This window comes from Typopeltis vanoorti, chromosome 3 (genome assembly GCF_054136105.1).
Source record: "Typopeltis vanoorti isolate ZY-2024b chromosome 3, IOZ_Tvanoo_1.0, whole genome shotgun sequence".
Taxonomy (NCBI): Eukaryota; Metazoa; Arthropoda; class Arachnida; order Uropygi; family Thelyphonidae; genus Typopeltis; species Typopeltis vanoorti.
This window is the reverse complement of record NC_143551.1, coordinates 12948209-12963064: the sequence shown is the minus strand read 5'-3', so window position 1 is coordinate 12963064 and position 14856 is coordinate 12948209. Positions and strand designations below refer to the sequence as shown.

The following is a 14856-nucleotide window of genomic DNA, read 5'->3' as shown; positions in this document are numbered from 1 at the left end:
GCAGTGGCGTGAATTAGTGGCAGAAAAAAAAGTCTTCAGAGTTCACCGCTCTAAATATAAACCGAAGCAGATGCCTTTGAAATTCGTTTCCTTGCGTACTTGGACACAAATAGCCGACGTCGGTTAGTTTGCAAATATTAACATTTTCAAATACCGAACTTTACATGAACGTTCATGTAAATTTCTTTAATTTTCAAATTCATGAAATATGAGAAGTCTAAAGTAGCAAAGCTGTCAGATTCAGTGGTAAACGCTGAAAATCTGCGATCTTTTAGTAGGAACAAAAGTTAACGAAAACCAATGCACTTAAGTGTGGTGGGTAATCCTTTCAAGCAACTTGGCTGGAACTGAAATACATTAAAAGTAGGAGAAAAAGTGAATAAGCATGTATATATGAGTTAAAATACATTCGGTTGATTAAACCTCTGATCATGTTCAAAATCAATTCGATTCTTTTGTATTACATTATATTTTTACGGTTAATATATGGCTATGGAAACAAGCCTTGAAACAATACTGTAACATTACTTTGACTCTTTATCCCCATTTACTTTATTAAAAAAGCAGAAGGTAGTTACTTCATGTTCATTTGAACAAGCCAATTTGCATTTCTTAGAATTAAAAAAAAACAAGTTCAATATCGAAAAAAAAAAACTTTTTTTCTCTCTCTCGAAGTCGCATCGTTCCTCTTCCTTGAAAGTTTCGGCACAATTAGGCGAAAATAGTGGGCTGGTAAATTTATGCGGGGGGGGGGGGATATCAACACCTTTACAGGTAACCATGTACAGATTAACTAGTTTTGTCACTCTACTACATTAAAAAAAAAAGTTATTCGTCAGGTGCGAGACTACTACCCTACTTATTACTGAAGAAGCAATATGTAACGTAAAAAAATAAGTTGTCAGAATTCGAGTACTTAAGGTAGTTTACAACCGCTTTTCGTGAATAGGATTATCATCACCAGAAACTCCTGAAATTCAGGAGTCTGGTGATGATCAGCAACGAGAAATTAAAAAAAATTGAGATTCTCGAGAACTAGAGGTCACAGTTCTTATGAAAAACGGTGTGCGGGAAGCTGTCCAAAGAAATTATCTGACTCAGATTTCTCTTCCTGGTAAACCTCTCCTGGCACAAGCGCATAGTTGTCCTCTGCAGTTCAAGAGACTTCTCGCCTGTACAATTTTAGAATGCTGTTCATGCACATCTCAAATGTTTGATGCCATTCAGAAGAGGATAGTCTGCTTAATCGATGTGTATGTAAGGAACCCATCAGCTGCTGGTAAGCGTTAATTGCAGTTCAGATTCAATCTTCCAGAAATAAATTCTCATCTTCTTTGGTTACATAATCTACCTATCCTAGGTCCCTAAAATACTAGCCGTACAGATGAGAAGTTGTATTGTAATGAAGAGGACAGTTTCCTGGACGCCATGTGTTTGTGCCAGGAAAGGTTAAGTTTGCCAAGAAGAAAAATCTGATCTAAGATCAGATAATTCCCCAAACAGCGCTTGTTTATACTTATTTCGAGGCTTCATATTAAAAAAAAATGGGAAACTGAAAACTTAAAATCGATAGGTCACTAAGAAAAATGTATCAATAACAATGAACATTAACGCATGTTTCATCAGTGTATGTCAACAGCAATAAGTAAACCAACCAATAACAGAGCAGCACCACAAGTAGGTCGTTTCATCTAACAGGAATGAAAAATGACAGGATGTCCAATTTGGATAGAAACTGAAGGATATTTAAATATGGAACACGAGTATTAAGTTCAAAATCCTTAACGCACAAAACTTACTTTTCTATTATTAGACTTTGCTAATAAATAACGCTTGAATGAAGTATTTGATAATAGTCGAGGTCAGTGATCAACCTGCAAGTAGGAAAAAAACAAACATTAATGGAGAATACAGTCAAAATTCGTAATTTTGTTCAGAAACTTCGAATTTTTAACCTACTTTTCACCGAAAATGAATACCACAGATCGGCTTTAATAATAAATAAATTAATTTTTAAAAAAGTGGTTCACGGCTGGTATCTTTCGAGAGCTTGAGTAAGTTTCCACTAAAGTAAAATCCTTGTTTGCTTCTTTGGCTGTCAAGTGGATATTCGAAATCCTTGAAGTCCTGATGCCAAGTTAAAGCACTTTTGTTCAATAGGAATTATAAGAGTTTTTGCTAAAAACTTTGCGAAACAAATTTTCTACTTAACCACTGAAATAAATGCCTGCAAATACTTTGTGCTGAAATTGTTGAAAGTATTAAAACAAGAAGCATTTAACGAATTTAAATGGCTCCTCAGATCGCTGGCCCAATAGCAGATGAATTAAGTTAATAAAATGAAATATTACTTCTGACTAGTGTAATCGAAAAGGAGCAAACAAAAACTCAAGAATGTGGCAAAAAAGCCTTGGATGAGAGGTTAAAAACAGAACAAAAATGCAAAGCATTCTTTGACCTGTACTTAGAAAAGGTGTATGGGGGGGGGAACACGAACTTTCAGATGCTTCGCATCTGAAGAACAAGCGAGAAAATTTTGGAGGGGATTCAAAGTTTTCGGATTGCTAAAATAATGTGAGAAATGGCATTTAATTTTTTTTTTTAAATCTAAATGAAAAAAAAAGACAGAATTGTCGGCATCTGCACAGTAAAATGCGCTTTCAATATCGGATAAATGTAGAACAAGAAATTTAAGAATTTCGGATACGAGACATTATGTTTAGTAACAAATAAATACGAGCCTCCGTAGCTCAGTCAGTATACACTAAGCCTTTAGTTGGAAAGACCTGGGTTCGATGACGTGATGAACCTTTATCTGGTCTCTTTCGACCAAATGCGAGTTAGCGAGTCTCATACGGAGATATGTTTTTTTCACCTGGAAACTGGTTTTTTCATCATCCCTCAGAACAGGCAAACCGGCGCGTGAACACAACTATCTATAGTCAAAAATACATACTTAAAATCCCTCATTGGAGGGCTCATGACACAAATAAATATATACTGTAATTAAAACGTTAGCATCGGCATTGCAAGCTTCTCAATATACTAGACAGGTTTAGCCAAACTATTTATTCATGAATTTAAACAACTCATTTGAAAATACTATTACATACACTACTAACGACGGTGTATTTAATAGCGAGTCATGAATTAAAGCGCTATGGATTAATACTGGATACAAAATGTAATCCAGAGTTTGTTGCAACACCAAGCATCAACAGAAACTACAATGCTAAGTGTTCTTGTACTCCGTTTTCACAAAAAAGGTGAGCGCATCTTGAATCGAGCAATAAATAAAATAATGACAAAAGGTTATTGCTAAACGGTCACTTACGCAACGCAAAGTCAACCACCTCACCTCCGCCTAAACAAGAGAACGTTGGCCCCATAATAACAGCAATAATACAGCATTCTAAAAAGTATTATGATCATGTTTCCTTTCAGAATTAACTATTTTCATTGTAAATGCCGGAGTGGCAAACTATTTTGATTGGAAACAAAAACACCGCGAATAAACCATTTGACAATTTTAAAATAAACTCAACTGTAATTATCTTCCAAAATTAGCAACTAAAAACCAAATCAGTAACAGTGAGGTCAATTTCATTCAAGTTTAACGTTTATAGCATATTTCATCTACAAGAAATCTTGTAAACATTTGATACGTGAATCAGCTTTTTATTTTTGAATTTTTAAAATTAAAGTAATAAAAAATGAATTAAAAATATAAATTCAGACTTATGACTAACAAAGTGCCCGATTTATCACATTTCCGAGTGTGCGATGGATTTACTTTTGTAGAAACAATACACGACATACTGCAAATAATTATCACCAGTTAAGCCAGAATAACAATATATTTGCAATATAAAATGGATATAAAAATGCATCCTTAGTAGTTGACTAAAGTTGAAAATAGCGATAATACAGTTCCAATCGTAAACTCAATATGAGATTCGGAAAAATAATAAAGACTATTAGTAGATAAATACAAGACAGTTTTTAATTCAAAAACTGGTTGTTTGAAATGGTTTATTTACTTACCTATTCGCTGAGAAATAGGGATACTCCTGCACGCTGGTACTGCAACAGACTATTGCTTAATTTTTTTAATCACAGAACTTTAATGAAGTGTAAATACACTTCAGTGCAATTATAGTTTAAACACGATTCTAAAAGGATATAATGGAGATCTTGCGACACCACTGACTTCTGAGGGGGAAAAAAAACGGGAACGACAAACTCCGGGGTTGCTAGCAGAGACGTCTGGTGCGTTGTCGCTTTCAGCCTGTTCTGAGCTGAGCTAACAAAGTAACATGCAGCCAGGCGAGCAGCAGCAGAATTCCCACACAAAGCGAGGTGACCACGAGGAAGAACTGTCGAGACAGGAAGTAGAGCCACCTGGAGCTGGGGCGTACACACAGACCTGTTTCAATCCAATTACAGTGGGGCAACACTTAGCGTGCTGACCTGAGCAGTATACAGCAAAAGAGGCCCGCCGAATGCTCGAGGCAAGAGAAATATATATACACAAACTGCTGGCTTTATTAAGATGAGTGCGATCCACAGGCAGACTTCAAGAACCCCATAACCAAGTGGATAGTTTCGGAAGTAGTGTCGAAATAAGACTCCATCGACCTAACAAGCATTCATTTGTCCAACGTATACAGTGAACTCTTATTGTCGAAAGACATCAGTAGCATCTTAGAAGCTTTAATTGGTACTCTTTCTTATGAACTTGAGACGCGTAGAATGAGCTAAAGCCATGCATAAACAATCGCACTGTAAAATCAAAATTTGACAGACAATTGTCAAGATATGCATGTCTTTGGAGGGTAATATGCGAAATTACTTCCTTGAGGGCTAAAACTTTTCCCACTTGGATTCAAATCATCCAACAATATACTGTTCGATATGGAAATGTACTAGCATCTTAGAACTGTTTCCACCTTAATATTTAAATACGGGAGGTTTACTAACAAGAAATATTTTTTCTGACTTAATAACTAGAGGAAAATGTCCTATTTGTTGTTGGAGCAGAACTAAAAGAAAATTTGGCTATGACCAAATAGATAATATAATTATCTTAGGTCGGACTTGGCAGGAAGTGTTTGGTAAAAGCATTTACAAAAAGGAGGCAATAAGATAAGTGTGCAATACCAATTTTGTCCGTACGCAAAATCAACCGCTCGCGTGTAGGAATAGTTGAGTGCTTTTCTACAACTACTGTTCGAGATCAACTCGGATATCCGTTATCAATTTAAGTTGAGAAAATTGAGACAAATTCGTTCCCATTACTCGAACAGACAGCGGGTAGTGCATACTTTAAAAATTAAAATAAAGAAAACTGGATATAGTGATTAGGGAAGTTTTCTTTGCATGTCACGCTGGCGTTATGGTCAGTTGCGGAAACTGACCTCTCCGGTTAAATTAAAAAATGTCTTAATTTATGTTTCATACACAGTACTAAATATAAAGTACTATGTCGGCAAAAAAAAAAAGGTTTTATACTATAAAATTTTGGATAATTAGTATCCTATGCATTTCCTTCAACTTATTTACTTTTACAGGCTCATCACTGCTGCCTACATATTTCATAGAATTACCTGTATGCAACGCGAACCTTTGTACTACTTTTCTGCTGGTGTCAGATCAGTGATGTCGTACAGCGAGCCTCCGTAGGTCAGTCGGTATCGGCGATGACCTTTATAAGAAGACCTTAGTTCGAATCCTATTTAGGACTTGAAGAATCAACGTTTATCCAAAGTTGGAAAGTCTCGTATTGGGGGTGGGGGAAGGTTCCACCGGAAAATTTTTCTTCATTTCTTAATCAGAGAAACTAGCCAGAATAACACAAAAAGACAATTGCCTTATTAAAAGTGTGGTTACAAAAGCAAAGGATACTTAGCATATTGTGCTGAAAGTATCATTGATGTATGAGTCGGAGACAAAATGTAACAGTACTTCTATCACGCTTGCAACACTGATGTAGTCATCATGAAGTCTGTTCTTCTTGAGGTTTCCTCGCCCCCCCATCTTTTGACAAATAAGACTTGCTTCCTGGCTTGTGATTATTATTAATACTAGTTAAAAGAAAAAGAAAGAAAGAACAGGAAGAATTTAAGTTGCTGCTTTTAAGCAGTCGCTTTGGCCTGTTACCGAAGTTCAAGGAACGGGTAAATGAACGTTTCATTAGCAGTTTACTCTTTTGACTGTTAATTTTCGTTGAATTTCAGACAACGAACTGTCAAAGGAGGACGTCCATCACTGAGCTCTGGTATAGGCAATGGGCCATGACCTAGAGGACATGCACGGTTTTGTTGAGGCCTGCCGCTATTTCTGCTTGGTGAAGCATAACACAATCACGTGTTCTGTTTGTGTGCGCGCGCGCACACACTTCGTTTTGAAGGTTGAACAGCCATGTGTTTCTTCTCATAGGATCTTCTTCCCTCCCATTTTTGTGCTCAAGTTCACGCCGTCTTCTCCGAGAGTTCCTGGTTAAGTAAACATCGAGCAATTCTCGTTTGTTTCCGCATTTTGCAAGTGCGGAGTATTTATTGAAGGAACAACGAAAAAAAAAGTTTGTAAGGAAAAGGTTATATTATATTTGATTTATACAATAAATAAGACTTACGTAATTATTTAAGTGCACTACCTACGATTATGTACTACGGTATATAAACTATTTTTCACCGATTAGTTGTCATTCCAGTTACTTGAAGTTTTTACTTAATTGATTCAATGAAGTAAAAATCATTGAATTAATTTGTTTGCCAAGCGCTCAGCTTCCCAACCTAACCAGCCCAGCAGCTATTAAACTATATATGTAATATGTAGAATGTTTTAGATCTATTAAATCCTAACATGCTGCGTTCCACGCAGGTTCAACTGATCTGCTGCCATTTAACTACTACTATTTATTAAATTTCCTCTAGTGTTGTAGCTAGAGCTTTTGCCGCACCTCTTAATACACACCAAAACTACGTATATGGAAATAAATTAAAACACTGTTTATTTCTGAAGTAAAACTTCAATTTCAACATTCTAAAATGTTATTTTTCTTGCTTTTCCGTAGCAAAATCGCCGATGACATTGGCGAAGTCTATTCCATAATGTAGGTAATTCTGACTTATTTATAAAAACTCCTCTCGCAACTATAAACAATACCAACACTTACAGCAATTGTGAGGAAAATTCGCAGTAATATTACAAATATTTGGAACTGAGTTCTAGAGACTGTATTTTAGAATTAACTGCAAAAGTTCAAAAACGTTCAAAGTGCCGCCCAGGGCGGATCGACCTCCCCCTCCCCCCGTTACGCCTCTGATCTCCCCGTACACATTAAATTAGAATTATGAGTCGAATTATGCTCTGCAACTTTTTTTTTATCCTTCAAAACAAACCTAAAAGGCAAAAGAGATATTCTTCCTTTAAATACGATTTAATTTCAATTGCCTTATTCTTCATGAATTACAAACCATCTTAAGATAGTTTTAGAATTTCGCATCAGTAATTTTAGAACTACCTTTCGTATGAAAGAATTTGGAAATATGACCAGGGGTGTAGTCCTAAAAGAAATAGTGCCAGGACTCTACGGTGTAAACAAAACTCCAGAGCACGAAGTGCGGCATTATTATTATTATTATTGCGACGGCCATATGGCAGAGATTGCCTTGTTTTCTGAAACGAAAATGACAAGAGCGGCAGCTGCTAATTTTTGACCGAAAGCTGGAAAAGCATTGTCTCATTATAATGAATTTTAAAATTTTGATAGTTTTAAAAAAGTACCAGGCCGACTACACCCCTGAATATAACCCAAACCAGGTTTATACTAAACGCATGGAATGAACTGTACAGGTTATCGTTTGACCACAAATAGGTTTCAGTGCAACTGTCATAACAGCCTCCTTGGCCAAGTGCATAACATCCCCGCTCTCTCCAACCCATAAGGTGTGAATTCAAGTCCTACCATAGTAGGACAGACGCTTAGGAATCTGTGGCCGATACTCACAGGAGTAATGAAAAATTATCTGAAATGGGCGATTAATAACCTAGTTATTAAAATCCTAAGATAATAAGACGCTTTGAGTAAAATTGCTATACTCTGTTTCTATATATGAAGGTTCCACAATTATATGACCCCAAGCAGGTCTAGTTAGCCAAAAAAAGGTAGAATCTATAGGACGTGAATTTGAATTCTACTGCCACTGGATGTGAATGTCTTTAGGTGGTAGATAAATCTCATCGTCCGATGAGAGACCACCAACCAGGCCTATGTTAGGTCTACAGTGGCATGTACCGATTGGTTTGCAACTTTCGTGCTCCAGTTTCACATGAAAGGCCCGACAAGCACTAATGTCTGCAAGGTTTACAACTTTTCGTGGATTATTTAGCGTGCAATACAATGACCGCGAGGCCCACACAACGCACGTGTATTATAAAACAATATAATGCTTTTAGTCGTAATGTAATGTACTGGTGTGTAAACTGCGTTTATGCTCTGCAACTTTTTTTTATCCTTCAAAACAAAGTTTCATCCTTCCAAATTTTCCATGTCCTAGCCTAGATTCGAATTCCAGCTTCGAAATAAAAGTAATGTTAACGATTTGTTGACAAAAATTGTCGTTAAAAAAAAGGCGCCATTTTGGATTTTATATGCATTTCAGGCTAACGTAAACACAAGCTTTGCATTATTTCATATGACATGAAATAGTTTTATTGTGTTAATGTGAAAAGAAAAAAACCTCATGGCACAAGCATCTTAAATAAATTATATGAAAGAGTTATATGTTTTAAATCAAGTGTTTGTAGAAAGATATTTTCATTCATATGAACTGTTTAAGCGCTCTGACAAGTGTCGAAAAAAAGAAGTCTTGCCATGCAAAATTTGTAGCGACTCAGTAACTCCCGAGTTGTTACAGTCCAATAAATTACTACCGAGAAAAAATAAAAAAAAATTAAAAAGCAGAACAAAAAAGCTTCCTTTTAGAAAAATTAGAGAAAAAGATCAGAGATAAAACGATAATCTGACTTGAACAATATGAGAGCAGAAGAGCAACTTGAAAACAAAATACACTCCCACGGCTCACGTGCATTAGGCCAACCCCCTAAGTTCAGTCACTTCTTTCCCCCCACCCCACTTCCCCTCGACTCGCATCTGTGCAGGTGCGGTCATGCGGCCAGAAATACAAAGCTTTGAACGTCGGCTGTAACAAGCAAAGCTAGCGAACCGAGTGTCATGGTTAACGCACACGTTGACGGCTCAACAGGATTAAACGCGTCCAGGCATGGCAACTGCGGTACGTTCCTGTCTTCGCTTGCACTGATAACCCCAGTCGTGCACATAATATTCCTCAAAACTCTTGTCTACCTTCAAAACAATAAAAAGTTACCTCCGCAGTAATTACATCCATTTTTAGAGAAGACTACAGGTGGGCTTGCTTGCGAAACCAACTCTTGGCTGCTCCTGCTAGAAATACTTAAATGAGGAAGTGTTTATCTAATGACGGAGCAAAATTAGGCGCACCTTGGTGAAATAAAAACATAATACAGTTATTTGAAATCTTTGTATAAAATTGTTACTACTCTTGCGAGACGCGATTAAATACGAAATTTTTACAAAGCGATACGCGCGCCCTCTGATACTAGAGCTTTGTTCATTCTATCAGATGAAAGTTATGAAACTTCCAAAAGTTGTAACAGTCAAAACCTGGATTTCTTAAACTGTTCCGCGGAACCCTAAAAAAGGTTTCTAGAAAACCACTAAGGGTTGCCTAGAGAATAAGATATTTATAACATAGATGCAGTTTCTGAAGAAAAAAATAGTGAATGAGAGAAATACTAATTTATTAAATTTAGTTATTTTTTTAGAACATTACTTGTTAATTTGTGATATCACATTTTCTTGATTAACATGCTTTGCAGTAAGAATTCGCTGTCAATTCCTTTCCGATAATTTCTATGAAAATTTTCATAGGGGTTCCACATTAATTTTTTTTTTAATGTAGAACTCCATCATCTCAAAAAAATTTGAAAAACAGTGGTCTAAACGGTAACTCAGTAATAAAAAATAAATACAGGATAAATATTTACGCTATTATCAGTAGACAACGTTTACACTTGGAAACAGTTTCGAAAGTGATCGATAGCTTAAATCAAAAACTTTCAGCATGTTTGCATTTCATTTATCTACTTAGCAAAAAAGACACTCGTCCCCATCGATGATTTTTTTATTCATAATTATTTAGAATCGTCATTAGTTTTATAGGCGAATTAAAGACATTTGAACACCCTACTCTATAGGAGTCTGCGGATATAATTTTGTCACTTCAGCCCTCCAAATAAGCACTGTGGTGCTTTCACACTGGACGATGAAATTCATTCTCCACCTACAAACTTTCACAAACATCCGTGTTGCAGGTGGTTGGGAAGACGTTTCGAATCCCGCCTAGGACAAAAAAATTCCACCATAATTCGTTCCACAAGAAGATTTGAGCTCTCAGTCGGTAGATTGAAAATGTGGATGCCTTCCACTAAACCATCTACGCAACACTTTACTATTTAGGTATAAATTGGAGCCCGAGTTAAAAATAAAAACAAATTTATCAAAAAAAAAAAAAAAAAAGAATAATACAGGGATGTGAACAGATTTATTGTAGTTTTGTATTAAAGCTAAGATAGATATATATAGAAATGAAGTTACCACTAGGATCGCACAGGGCTCTATCCACCACTGCTATATATCAAGCGATGTTGCTCCCGGTTTTCTGAGATTTGAAGATGCAGAAGGATTCATGGGATATGGGGGGGGGGGGATGCATATCCGACATTAAAGAATTGCTGTAACATTGAAAGGAACATTTGCAAATAGAAATAAGGAAATGGTTATCTAGTGCATAAGGCTTTGATTAGACCATGTTTATGCATAGATTGAAAGAATAGTTTGCAGTGGTAAATAGGATTGGATTATATTATTACGGGCAACTCCAGGGAGTCAGACTCATCGAGGGAGGCCCCAAATCATTCATCACAACTATTCGACATTCATACAGTATCTATCATACCTCGCCTTAAACTCATTCACTGTCACAGCATCCACCACAGACTCTGGCAGCGCATTCCACTCATTCACCACTCTAAAAGTAAAGAACCCAGCTCTAACACCTTTACTAACCACACTTTTTCCCAGTTTCCATGGATGTCCTCTAGTCCTCCCACAACCAGCGCTGTTCTCAAAAATATCTTCTGAATTAATTTTATAGAAACCCCTTCAGTAATTTGAATGTCTCAATCATATCTCCCCTCCTCCGCTTATCAACCAATTTTTGCAACCCACAAATCCTCAAACTGTTCTCATAAGATTCATTCCACAAACCTGCTATCATCTTGGTCACTCGCCTCTGGATTCTCTCAACCTCCTCCCCACCAAGAAGAAACTTAGGTGACCAAATATGGGCACAGTAGTCGAGATGAGGTCTTATCAAGGCTCGACACAGAGGAACAATAACCTGCTTGTCAACGTATTCTTCGGTAACCAAGTGATTTGATGAGCTGATTTGGCCACTTTTGCAATGTGCCCACTAAACTTCAACTCCTTATCCACCAACACTCCTAAATCTCGTGCCTCATCAATTTCCTGGAGTACAGTTCCACCAATGTAGTAAACTAATGCTAATCTTTTCACCCCAAAATGTATAACCTTACATTTTGCCACATTAAATTGACATCCATTCTCCTTAGCCCAGATCTCCAATCTATCGAAATCATCTTGCAAAATTTTGACCTCATCTGCATTCACTATTGCCCTACCCAACTTTGCATCATCCGCAAACAAATTAACTGTTCCTCTCAGATCCTTTCCTATATCATTAATGAACAAATTAAACAGCAGTGGTCCAAGAACAGATCCTTGTGACACACCACTAGTCACAGGCAGTCTTGTGGACTCTACTCATATGAGTAGAGTCCACAATCATATTCTTCATATGATTGAAGAATTGTTTGCAGGAGGGGATTGTCAGATGAATACCCGAAAAGGATAACGAGTTATTCCTCGAAATCTTAAAGACCTGTTAAGTGAATATTGAAGTTTACTAACGGGAGTGCTATATTTATACGAGATGGGTTTGGAATGTTCTGATGATGACACCTAGAACAAAAATTAATTTTGTCTTCTATTTATAGATGTTCTTTCTTGTGATTATATCAGTTGCTTTAAATCAAATTAATAAATAGGGCAAATATGAAAGAGGATGACGATAGTTAAATGAAGTTGCTGCTGCTCTCTTTACATTAAATTTAGCACGCCCCTTCTGATAAAGTGCAAAAACTGAAGTTGGCTTGGATACCATTCTTACGTTGAAAATTACGTAATAAATGGATTAATTCTAGATTTTGTATGGCGATTTTTTCCGCTGTTATGCTTTTATTGTTTAATTAAAATTTTGTTATTCTTAAGCATTATGAAAATTGTAGCATGTAGTAATCCAGTTGCAGTACAACTTCGACCTTACTACTCTTCGTTATTTCTGTCCAATAAGCAAGCTTTCTCCATAGATATTTCCTAAAAATTGTATCCTGCGTTTGTTTAATTTTATGTTTACTAGCTTACTTAAACACACTACAAATGCATGAGCAGCCTTTAATGGATAGGATTGCTTGAAATAAAAACTAACGTGTCAGTTAATAAGTTGATGCGTTTGTTTCAGACAGATTGAATGGACCAGTCGAGTTTAGGCCTCCCCCCCCCACTAAATTATTAAAAAAAAACTTGTATAAATCTAAATATTAATCTGGAACTGGAAACTTTGGTTTTCGTTGTCACAATTTCTGAGGAAGGTTGTCTTATGACCTAAGACATCAGCGTAGATCCTTCATCAGATAACATAGACGTTATTTCAAGTGCTCTGAAATGGGCCTTCAACACGGCAAGGAAGTTGTCGAGGGATTTTCAGTTTGTTTATTCCCTTTCCAGTTTCTTCTTCTTAATGTGCACTTCTTCCGGACAGTGTCGAATGAAGTTTTGTTAACAGTTATTGAAGAGCCCGCAGCCATCTCAAATAACGAGAACTTTCGTGTAGGTCAAACCTACATGGCGGCTCCTGTGATCAAGCCCCACCCATCAGCAAGATACTAAGGTCCGGAGGATCTGCGTGGCAACTCCGATAACAGAACGCGATAAACAGACCATCCGCGTTGTTCCTCCGCTAACAGGGACAAGCCTCTTGACAGTCCCAAGAAAAGGTGTCGTATATCACTTAGCACGTAATGTTCTCTGACCTTGCTGTTTCGTAGGCGGTGGCAGCGGCAATGCCACCGAACTACATTAGTGGACCCATGCTGCCAAGTTCAGTAAATGTACCAACTACTTGGAAAGCTCCCTTTTCCTAACCAATAAGCGGAAGTAGGAACGAAGATCAGATTACGAATCCCAAAATAGACGAGAAGAATGGGAGATACAACCGTCACGAGCATAAATAAATCAAGTTTGGCAATGTTTTATTCATAACTTTATAATTATTTCGTGTAACCTGTCAGGTGATCGCAGTTTCACCTGCCCGTTTATAAGCAGCATGACAACACAGGAAACGCAAATAGATTCTGTCCACTGCACATGGCTTTCAAGAAATGATTTAACAAAGGCTTATCCTTATCAGACACCGGAAATTACGTCATTGCCATTCTATAGTGCTACGAATTGTGTTAATCTAGTCGTGTTGCGGGTAATCCGGAAACCCACTGATCTCCATTTCATCTAGATGACAGAGTGAGTCACGATTGACATGTGCTTTGCTTTGACGCGCTTTCGCTATCAAAGTATCGAAACTTGAAATTGCTTAATTCGTGTTTTTTTTAATGCCGAGAAATCCACTTTCAGTAATATCAAATACTATAAAAAAGGTTATTAGCACTAATGTATTGTTATATTCAATCGACATTATTATTAGACAGCGGGTATGCACATGAGTCAATGGTGGAGGCCATCTGTACTGCACAATCCATCTCCTCAAAATAGGTTTGTACGAAAGAAAAAAAAAAACTCGAAAAACTGATGCTGTCCAGAGAACACGCATTTTTTTTTGGGGGGGGGGAGAAAAAATTGTCCTATTGCATACAAGTAGCCGCTTATCTTCAATTTAAAGTCCCATCGTCATAACTAGAATCCCCAAGTGATTTCAATGGAATGGCGTGTCCAAAAAGCATTAGAGGAAGAAAATTTGCATCAAGCTAAAGCGCAACAAAAAGATCGTAGTTTAGATAACGAGAATAATTTGAGTAGGTGGTAGCAGTTGCTTCTAAGTAATGCATAGCTATTCCATCCAATCGAAACCTTTCGGTGGTAACTTGTCTAATAACCGAATTTTAGGATTTAAGAAAGTGAATCGATTTGAAAATAAACTACAAGAAGAGAGAAAAGTTCGGCTAACTGAAGAATAAAATAGTAACTAACAAGCGCCGACTATGGAAAGAAGAGTGGATTGTTATGCATCTACAAAAGCTAAGTTCGTCTTCATTTTTACCTTAGAATAATTTTAGTATCTCATTAACATGCGACAGATCAAGGTGAGACTCATTTACTATTCTTCGAAGTCGATCTGAATCCCGCGAACTGAAGGCTTCAGACTTATAATACGTTAGTAATAGTGGGCGATCTAAATTCCCCGTAAACCTTTAGCGAAGAAACAAACCTTTCAAGCCAATTCACGACTCCGATTAGCAAGAACTGTTTGGTAGCATATTTTGATTGGGGGGGGGAGGGTTGGAGAATAAAGCTTGGATATTTTCTGCTAATACTATCTTAATCCTGCTTAGAACAAATGTTAAAGTTCGTCCCATCTTCAACAGGATTTGACCTGC

General features: G+C 37.0%; 1 protein-coding gene across 5 annotated transcripts in view; it reads right to left on the bottom strand.

Moving 5' to 3' along the window:
- Positions 1-14856, bottom strand: part of LOC150107924 (MICAL-like protein 1) — a 69817-nt gene that overhangs the window by 37694 nt on the left and 17267 nt on the right. The window contains exon 1 of one of the 5 annotated variants that reach the window (XM_090415444.1): positions 4045-4302. The exons of 3 other annotated variants lie outside the window; for them this stretch is intronic. The gene's annotated coding sequence lies outside the window, so the exon portion shown is untranslated. Of the gene's footprint in view, positions 1-1799; positions 1875-4044; positions 4303-14856 lie in introns of those variants that run through there. One more of the 5 variants, XM_090415445.1, reaches the window with a different exon arrangement.